The sequence below is a fragment of the Phyllostomus discolor genome, chromosome 13, assembly GCF_004126475.2.
Source record: "Phyllostomus discolor isolate MPI-MPIP mPhyDis1 chromosome 13, mPhyDis1.pri.v3, whole genome shotgun sequence".
NCBI classification, from domain to species: domain Eukaryota; kingdom Metazoa; phylum Chordata; class Mammalia; order Chiroptera; family Phyllostomidae; genus Phyllostomus; species Phyllostomus discolor.
In genome coordinates this window covers 41,780,909-41,790,266 of record NC_040915.2, presented here as the reverse complement: position 1 = coordinate 41,790,266, position 9,358 = coordinate 41,780,909, and positions in this window count along the sequence as shown.

The window sequence follows — 9,358 nt, the reverse complement described above, 5'->3', positions numbered from 1 at the left end:
GTCAGACGTCCCCTGGATCAGAGGACGCTGCACGAACAGAGCCCCCATGCTCCCCGGAAGGGGGGTGTTCCGTCCCCCGTCCCACACGCAGAGCCGGGCCCTCCCTGCGAGCAGTGTTGACCCCCGACCCCCACCCGGGCTGCCCACCGCTGCCCCTCCTCCACCGGGGCCCCTCTGGCCCCGAGGCACCGAAGGCGCGGCACACGCGGGCAGGACGTTCCCCGCAGGACGTCCTCCTGGGGCCTCGGCGCCCCGTCCACGTCTTGTCTCCCTGGAGCCGTCGCCTCGAGGGCCGGGAGCCCTTTGCCCCGGGACACACCCCGGTTTTCAGACGGACTTCGGCCGGCCCTGCCGCCCCCCACGCCAGGGCATGGCTCGGGGCCCGACCCCGGTGTTCCCAGCGGGGCTGCTGGTCCATGGGTTAAGGTCACGAATTTGCACAGGTGGGAAGCGGTGCCGTCGTCCGCACGCATCGCGTCTCCCGGCCTGCTCCGTGTGCGGCAGCCCCCGAGGGCGAGGGCGTGTGCGGGGGGGGGGGGGGGCGAGGAGGGCGGTCGCCGCCGCCGCCACGGGAAGAATCTCGGGGAGGACGGAACGAGCGAAGCACGCCAGCGACGCCGCCACAGCCGGCAGGTCGGCACTGGGGCAGCAGTTACACGGTCTGGAGTGACCCAGGAGACACCCCGCCCGCCGGGCCACGGGGAGGTGTGGTCTCCGGGGAGGGCGGCGAGGGTGTGTTCCCGCCCACGCCGCGGGGCGGCCGGCCCTCGCCAGGCGGGAGACGAACCGGAGCGCTCAGGGCGCAAAAGCCGTGCGTCCGCAAACACTGCACCCATTCGGAGCGAGACAGCGTCTCTCGTGTGGGTTACCGGCACCCGACCTCAGGGCCACGGAGAGCAGGTGATTCGGACGGCAGCGTCCACTCCTCTCTGCACGTCTTGGTTCTCGGGGCGGCTGTGAAACCGTCCCAAGGCTGGCTGGAGTCACCACCGGTCACGCCGTCTCCTGCCCCGTGTCCCCGGGGCGAGGGTGTCGAGGACCGTTTCAGAAGTGCAGTGTGAGCATCAGCATCCTCCCCCTCCCCCTGTCTCCTGCCCCCCACACCCATGCACTCGTGGGGGGAGCCCACAGCCCTCCCAGCTGTGCCCCCACACCCTCGTCAGCAGCACCCCGCCCCGTCACCTGTGTGTGCGTGTGTGTGTGTGTGTGTGCGTGTGTGTGCGTGTGTGCATGTGTGTGTGCATGTGTGCGCGCGCGTGTGTGTGCATGTGTGTATGTGTGTGCATGTGTGTGCGTGTGTGCATGTGTGTGCGTGTGCGTGTGTGTGCATGTGTGTGTGCGCATGTGTGCGCGCATGTGCGCATGTGTGTGTGCGTGTGTGTGCATGTGTGCGTGTGTGTGTGTGCGTGTGTGTGTGCATGTGTGTGTGTGTGCGTGTGTGCATGTGTGTGTGCGCGCCCTTCCTGACGGCGGGCGCGTCACCGCCCCCGAGCCGCCTGCGGCGCCCGTCCTGTTGTCCCTGAGACGGTGAGCCGCCACGCCGTCCCCGGAGTTCCCACAGGGCGCCTTCCGAGGCCGGCCGGGATGAGAGCCAGCAGCTGGGGAGCTGGGTCAGTGCCCCTCCCAGGATGGACCAGAGGTTTTAGGGCCGGCGAGGCGGTGGGACCCTTTAGCTCTGTCGTCAACTAAATTCCACGTGAAGTTGTCTTTCCTGCCTTTGAAGAAGGAAACTGTCTTCTTTGGGAGGAAGTGAGAGATTAAAAAGAAAGCCCGACCCGCCCTGCTGAGCTCTCTGCCCCCAGCTGTGAAGGGCGGGTCTTTGTGAGCCCCTCCCTGTCACCGGTGCTGTGGCTGGCTGGAATGCCTGCCAGTGCACGGAGCCCTGACCAATCACGTTGAAGGGCAGAGCGTGGCTGGGATTTGTAGGCTCTGAGAGTCCCGTGGGTACCAGGCTCCAGGCTCTGGGAGGACAAACCAGGGGAAGGTGCCTTTGACGCTGGAAAGGCCGTGAAAGCTGGGACAGGAAGGGGCGTGGAGAGGCTGCTGCTTCCCGTTTTTCTTTTTTTTCAAGTTATGAATTTAAGGAACTGCCCGCAGGGTCAGCCGCCTCCCGCCTGGCCCGGTTCCAGCTGAGCTGGCCCGGACCTGCAGCCCCCGCACTCCTGGCCGAGCTGTGGGGCCGAGGCGAGCGGGGTGGGGGTGGGGGGTGAGCCGGGCCGGGACGCTGGGCGACCTGCGGGCAGGGGGAGGGCCGCTGGCCGGGGCGGCTGCGGAAGCGGAGATAACCACGCTCTCCACAGCCCGCTCAGAAGTGGGAGTCTCCACCCCCCTCCGTCCCAGCCCAGAGAGCCCACAGGACGTTTCTGGTTCTGCAGGTGGTTTCCTGTGGGCAGTGTGTGAATTCTCGGGGGCTCGTGGGCCGTGCCGCGCGGCAGAGTGTGGGCTGCCCCCTGGGACTGACGTGGCCTCGGGCCCCAGCAGGGCTGCTCTGCGGGCCCAGTGGCCGCTGACCTGTCCCCGGGAGGACGTCCATGCCTTCCCGATACTCTGACAGCATCCAGCGCGTCCCCCCAGCATGCTTGGGGACCCCCGACACCTCGCCTCGCAGGGCTGGGACGTGCCTCAGTCAGCCTCAGAGGGCCCCAGCTCCCAGCAGCCACCACGCAGAGCCCGGGCAGAGCAGGGCCACCTTGCAGTTTGGTCACCAGACAGTTCCGCCCCTCGGTCCCCCGACCCCTGGGGACAGGCGCCCGTGTTCCTTGTGTGCCGCTCCGTCCCCCAGGTGCACCAGGAGGCGCACCTGGTGCACAGCCAGTGCTCGGTGACAAATGTCGGTCAGTAGACTGGCCCCCAGCCAAGGGCGTGGCCAGTGGGCTGCGGAGGGCGGGTGTTCCGTGCCGGGCCGGCTGCGGGCTTACAGGCTTACGTTGCCGGGTACCCCGTCTGCACGTCGCCGTTGCCCAGGACGGCTCCCACGAGGGTGTGGGTGCGCTCACGGCAGCCTGGCTGCAGGAAGGGAGGCCGAGGTCGAGGAGAAAAGGTCGATGCTGAGCCCTGTCTCGTGACCCCTTGACATCCGTAACCACGTGAGCTGGCCCCTCCTCGTAAATCCGTCTCATCTCCCTGCCACCCTGTGTCTGTCCGTCCACCTGTCATCTGTTTATCACCTGTCTGCCTGCCATCGATCAGTTTCCTGTTTTCCTGGAGAGCCCCAACTGACGCACTTTCCCTCCGTTTCCGAAAGCTGATATAATAGCTGACCTTTGTGCTCTCCGTGCTAATCACGTAATAAAAGAGTTAAGATAACGATACGGTTCTCAGAGTTCAAGGTGGAACTTAGTGAGTGCCACGGGGAGGCACGGACAGGACCCGCCAGAGTTCAGAGGTGCGGGGCACCCACTGAGGAGCCTGGGGTCTGTTTCCCGTTCTCCTAGGTGTGATTCGTGGGGTCTTTGGCAAGTCACCCAACGGTGTGTGCGTCAGTGTGTTTGCCTGCAAAATGCAGGAATGGTTGGTGCCTGCCGCACAGAATCACTAGAAACATGAGATGGAGCAACACACACAGGACACACACAGCAGCGTGTTAACCTCACGCCTTCAGTGTGGAAGGTTGAGGGTAGAGGTGTCCTCTCCTCACGTCAGGTGGGATGTGGGTTGAAGACGAAGGTGGGAAGGGAGCTTCCCGGCAGCCGTGTGAGCAGAGGGAGCCGCAGGGGCAGGGTGAGCAGCCGGCAGCAGCCGAGACACTGAGTTTGACTGGGGAACGGGAAGAGGAGGTGACAACGTGGGGACGTTCCCCGGGACCGTGACGGGGAGGGAGGTGTCGGTGACCAGCCTCTTCGGGGAGTGATTCTAGGGCACCAAGCACGTCTAAGCAGAGAAACTGTCAAGGTGCCTTAGTTTCTGCAAGAAGTTACCAGCTCAGAGATCTTCAGTGGTAAATGATGAGTTAGCAAAATTTATTTCTTCCCTTCTGCTCGGCCCGGGTTTGGTTTGCTCCTCCTCCTCTAGTTTCTTCACGTGGACATTGTGATCGTTGATTTGGGAGCTTTTCTCTCACTGGAAGCGTTCGGCCCTATACATTCCCCTCTAAGTGCTGCTTTAGCTATGCCCCGCACATGTTGACGTGCTGCGTTTTCCTCTCCACTCAGTTCAGAATATTTCTTAATTTCCCTTGAGCGTTCCTCTTTTACCTGCGGCCCGGTTAGGAAGGTGTGGTTTAACTTCCAAATGCTTGGAAATTTGCCTGCTGTTTTTCTGGTATTGATTTCTTGTTCAATTTCGTTAATGTCCAGAGAGCATACTTTGAATTCACTTCTTTAAATTGGTTTAGATTTTTAAGGAAGATTTTAAAATTTTATTTATTTGCTTTTAGAGAGAGGGGAAGGGAAGGAGAAAGAGAAGGAGAGAAACATCACTGTGTGAGAGATCCCGTTGCCTCTCTCCCACGCCCCCTACCCAGGCATGTGCCCTGGGTGGGAATCGAACCGGTGACCTCTTGGTTTGCAGGCCAGGGCTCAACCACTGAGCCACGCCAGCTGGGGTGAAGTTGGCCAGGGTTTGTCCTAAGGATGAGGAGTGGTCTCCTGTGGTGGGTGCCTCACGCGGCCTGTGCGTCTGTGTTGCTGGGTGGGGTGCGCTGTGAACGCCAATTAGATCCAGGTGGCAGATCACACGGTTCGTTCCTTCTGCCTCGCTCGCTGATCACCCCTCTCCTGGTCCTGTCTGGTGTGGAGAAAGGAGCGTTGACGTCTCCATTTCTGTGGGCTTGTCTGTGTGTCTTTGTCCATTTCCTTACTTTTTAGCTTACTTGCCTCGTTTTTTTCCTGAAGTGAGTTTCTTGTGGACAGCATGTAAAACCTAATCCGACAGTTTCGGTCTGATAATTGGTGTATTGTGTATAACTTCACGACTGATAGATTTGGATTTAGTTCTCTCATTTTATTATTTTTTTCTGTTACTTTTTTCTTTTTTTTTTTTTGCTCCTCCGTTTATTCTTGTCTGACTTCTTTGGATTTATTGGAGCGTGTTTTCACATTCCACCGTATCTATTATTTTGATTTTGTCTATTTCGCTGCATACATTTCTAGTGGTTACCATAGGGATCGCCAGACACGTTCTCAGCTTTTCACAGTCCGTCTGGAATCGACATTCACTGCTGCAGTTCATGTGCCGAGACCCGGTCCCTCGAGAGTCCCTGACCCTCTCCTCTGCCTGCAGAGCCCCCCTCACAGGGTCCCCCTGCCTCCAGTAGAGACCCCGTCAGTCCTGGTGCATGTTCTCACTTCCAGCTCGTTGGACAGGACTCGGAGGGGACGAGCAGCGTGTCAGGTCCGCCCGCAGGCCCACTCGCCGTGGCTCTTGCTCCGCACCGGCAGCGTGGACCCCACGGAGGGTGAGCGGGGGCCGAGAGACAGACACCGAGCTCCTGGGGACGTCGGCGGAGTCCTGACCGCGGCTGTGTCCTCCTCTGGACTTTCCGTAACTTGGCCGAATGCACAACGTTCTCCCCTTCGGTTGAAGCCTGTTTCAAGTGGGATTTCCTGTCATTTGCAGCCGAAAGCCCCCTGGTGACACCGTCCTGGAGGGGGGCTTCCGGGGAAGGGTGCGATGGCGGCCTTGCTGTGGCTGTCGGGCAGCTGGCTGGGTTTCAGATCCAAGCGTCTTTCCTTCCCGGTTCCCTCTTTGCTCCCCTGTGCGGATCGCCGAGAGAGTCAGGGTTAGAATGGATGCCGGTGCAGGCTCCCGGGAGTAAACCCTTCAGATGCCGCTCTCTGGTGAAGGGCTCCTGCCGCTCAGCGCCGCCGCTCCACAGGGAGACGGCGAGGAAGGCGTTAATTAATCGCGAGTTTCGCTGCAGTGGTTCAGCGCGGTTTTCTGAAAGGTGCAGGATAATGGATCATCTTCTCCTCCGCAGCCGATCTTACTTCTCAGCGGCAAGTCGCACTGCTTGCCGGATGAGCCGCTAATTGCGCGGGCGCTGCGGGTGGTGGCAGTGACGGATGGCGGGTGCTCGTGCCTCGCCGTCCACGGAGGTCCCATCCGTCACTGCCCGGAGCCGGTCGCTCCTCAGCGGCCGGTGGGGGGCCTGGGCCTGTGAAGGGCCCGGCTCGGCTGCACCTTCAGCATCCGCCGGGGGCCATGCTGTGGCCAGGGAACCAAGAGGAGACTCCCTGGCGGAGCCCACTAGAGGGGCCAGGCTGGCAGTGTGGGGACGTGACCAGGAACCAGGCTCCTTCTGAGCTCGGGCTCAGATTCCTCTAGACCGAGTCCGCAGGCAGGGAGAAACCGCCCTTTGAGGAGCGCGAGCCTGTGAGCTTTGACACGCGGAGCCGGGTGACCACCGCCACGAGACGAGGCGCAAGAGGCCTAGCAGCCCCCGCCCCCAAGTTTCCCTCCGGATGTCACATCCCCCCCCCCCACGCCCCGGCCTGTCTCCGCCTCCAAGGCCCCCTCTCTTCGGCAAGGCCGAGTAAGTGAACTCCTCCGGCTCGCGGCCTTCGGGCCTGGCTTCCGTCTCCGGGGACGGTGCAGTTGAGCTCTGTGCCGCGAGGGCGTCCGAGCTCCGTCCTCCATGGGAAGACCGGCAGTGCCCCGCGGCTCCGTCTACTGGCCGCGGGACGGCAGGCTGCTGCTCCCAGGGCCCAGAGACGACCCGGCAGCTGCTGCGCGGTGTCTGCGGGAGCCGCCCCGCTCTCCAGGGTGAGGACCTGGGAGAGGGGCTGCGGGGTCACCGGGTGGGGGCGGGCCTAGGCACCCTCGGACTGCGTTCCCAGTGGCTGAGCCACTTTTCGCAGCGATGGGTGTGGTCCCCCCCCCACGGCGTGGCCCCCAGTGAAACTCGGGTGCGACGGCACCTCCTTGTGGGTCTGACTCGCCTTTCCCTGGCGGCCGACGCTGCTGAACGTCTGCTCGGGAATTAATTTTACAAAATTTGTCGTCTTTGGTGAAACGTCTCCTCAAGATCCTTTGCCTGTTTTTTATTGTGGTGCTCGTTTATTGAAATTTGAGTCTTTTCATCAAGTTACACATTTTGCAAATATCTTCTTTCAGTCTTTCATCTTCTCATTTTCTTGACATGGTCCTTCCAAGGGCCCAGGTTTTCAATTTCAATGAAACTTTACTTCTCCTTTTTTTTCATTTATGGGGGTTTTTTTTGGTGTCTTTTCTAATACGCCTTTGGCTGCCCCGAAGTCACACAGGTTTCCTCCATGTGCTCCCCTAGAAGTTTAATAGTTTCAGGTTTTACATTTGGGCTGTGATTCCATCGGAGTTGATTTTTTGCTGTGGTGCGAGGTGTGGGTCATCTCTCTCTCTCTCTCTTTTTATTTCTGTACGTGTGCCCAGCCACCCCACGTCCACGTGGTCTGCAGCCCGCCCTTCTCCCTGGAGCTCCCTCTGCTCCTCTGTTAAAAGCCAGTGAACAGTGTGGACGTGATTCTGCATTTTCCCTTCCGTGTCTCCCTTTCATGTGTGCGATGCTTCGCTGCGACCGCACCGCTGACCGCCGTAGCCTTGTAGGCAGTCCTGAAATTACGTATTAAATCCCCAACTTTGTGCACGCTTTTCAAAATAGCCTTGGCCACCTGTTTCTTTGCCGCCGCACACACATGTTGGACTTGGCACGTGGACATCTGCCCCCATCCCGGTGGGATCCTGACGGGGGTCGTGTGCTCAGGGCTTGAGTGGGGACATTCGTGGGCGATCGACATGTGAACGGAGTCCCATCGTCCTCTCTGAGGACACAGTGCATCGGCCCCTTTGTTTCTTCACACATACTTGGTTAGATGGGTAACTATTTCATATCTGGTGTTAATATGGATGGTGTTCTTATATTTCAGTTTCTCATTATTCACTGCCAGCATACCGAAAACACAATATGCCCTGGCTGGTGTGGCTCAGTGGACTGAGTGCGGGCTTGCAGACTGAAGGGTTGCTGGTTCAATTCCTAGTCAGGCAACATGTGTGGGTTGCAGGCCAGGTTCCCTGTAGGGGGCACATGAGAGGCAAGCACACACTGATGTTTCTCTCCCTCTCTTCCTCCCTCCCTTCTCCTCTCTAAAAGTAAATAAATAAAGTCTTTTAAAAAACACAATTTTTTTTATGTTGACTTTGTTTCTTATGACCTTGATCAACTCACGGATTACTTCTAGAAATCTTATGTATGATAAAGGTCATCCCCTTTTTTAAAATATATTTTATTGGTTATGCTATTGCAGTTGTCCCATTTCCCCTCTTCATTCCCCTCCACCCTGCACACCCCCTCCCATCCACATTCCCCCCTTCAGTTCATGTCCATGTGTCATAAGCTCTTTAGCTTCTACATGTCCCATATTACACTTGCCCTCCCCCTGTCTATTTTCTGCCTACCATCTATGCTACTTATTCTCTGTACCTTTTCCCCTCTCTCCTCCTCCCACTCCCCTGGTGCTAACCCTCCATGTGATCCCCATTTCTGTGGTTCTGTTCCTGTTCTAGTTGTTTGCTTAGTTTGTTTTTGTTTTAGGTGTGATTGTTAATAAGTGTGAGTTTTTTGTCATTTTACTATACATGTTTTTTTATCTTCTTTTTCTTAGATAAGTCCCTCTAACATTTCATATAATAAGGGCTTGGTGATGATGAACTCCTTTGATTTGACCTTATCTGAGAAGCACTTTATCTGCCCTTCCATTCTAAATGAAAGCTTTGCTGGGTAGAGCAATCTTGGATGGAGGTCCTTGTCTTTCATGAGTTGGAATACTTCTTTCCAGCCCCTTCTTGCCTGTAAGGTCTCTTTTGAGAAATCAGCTGACATTCTGATGGGAACTCCTTTGTAGGTTACTGTCCCCTTATCTCTTGCTGCTTCTAGAATTCTCTCCTTCATTTTTACCTTGGCTAATGTAATTATGATGTGCCTTGGCGTGTTCCTCCTTGGGTCCAACCTCTTTGGGACTCTCTGAGCTTCCTGGACTTCCTGGAAGTCTATTTCCCTTGCCAGATTGGAGAAGTTCTCCTTCATTATTTGTTCAAATAAGTTTTCCACTTGTTGCTTTTCCTCTTCCCCTTCTGGTACCCCTATAATTCGGATGTTGGAACATTTAAAGATGTCCTGGAGGTCCCTAAGCCTCTCCTCATTTTTTAAAATTCTTGTTTCTTCATTCTGTTTTGTTTGGTTGTTCCTTTCTTCCTTATGGTCCACTCCATTGATTTGAAACCCAGTTTTCTTTCCATCACTATTGGTTCCCTGTACATTTTCCTTCATTTCTCTTATTGTAGTCTGCGTTTGTTCATCTAATTTATGACCAAAGTCCACCAATTCTGTGAGCATCCTGATCACCAGTGCTTTGAACTGTGCATGTGATAGGTTAGCTATCTCCCG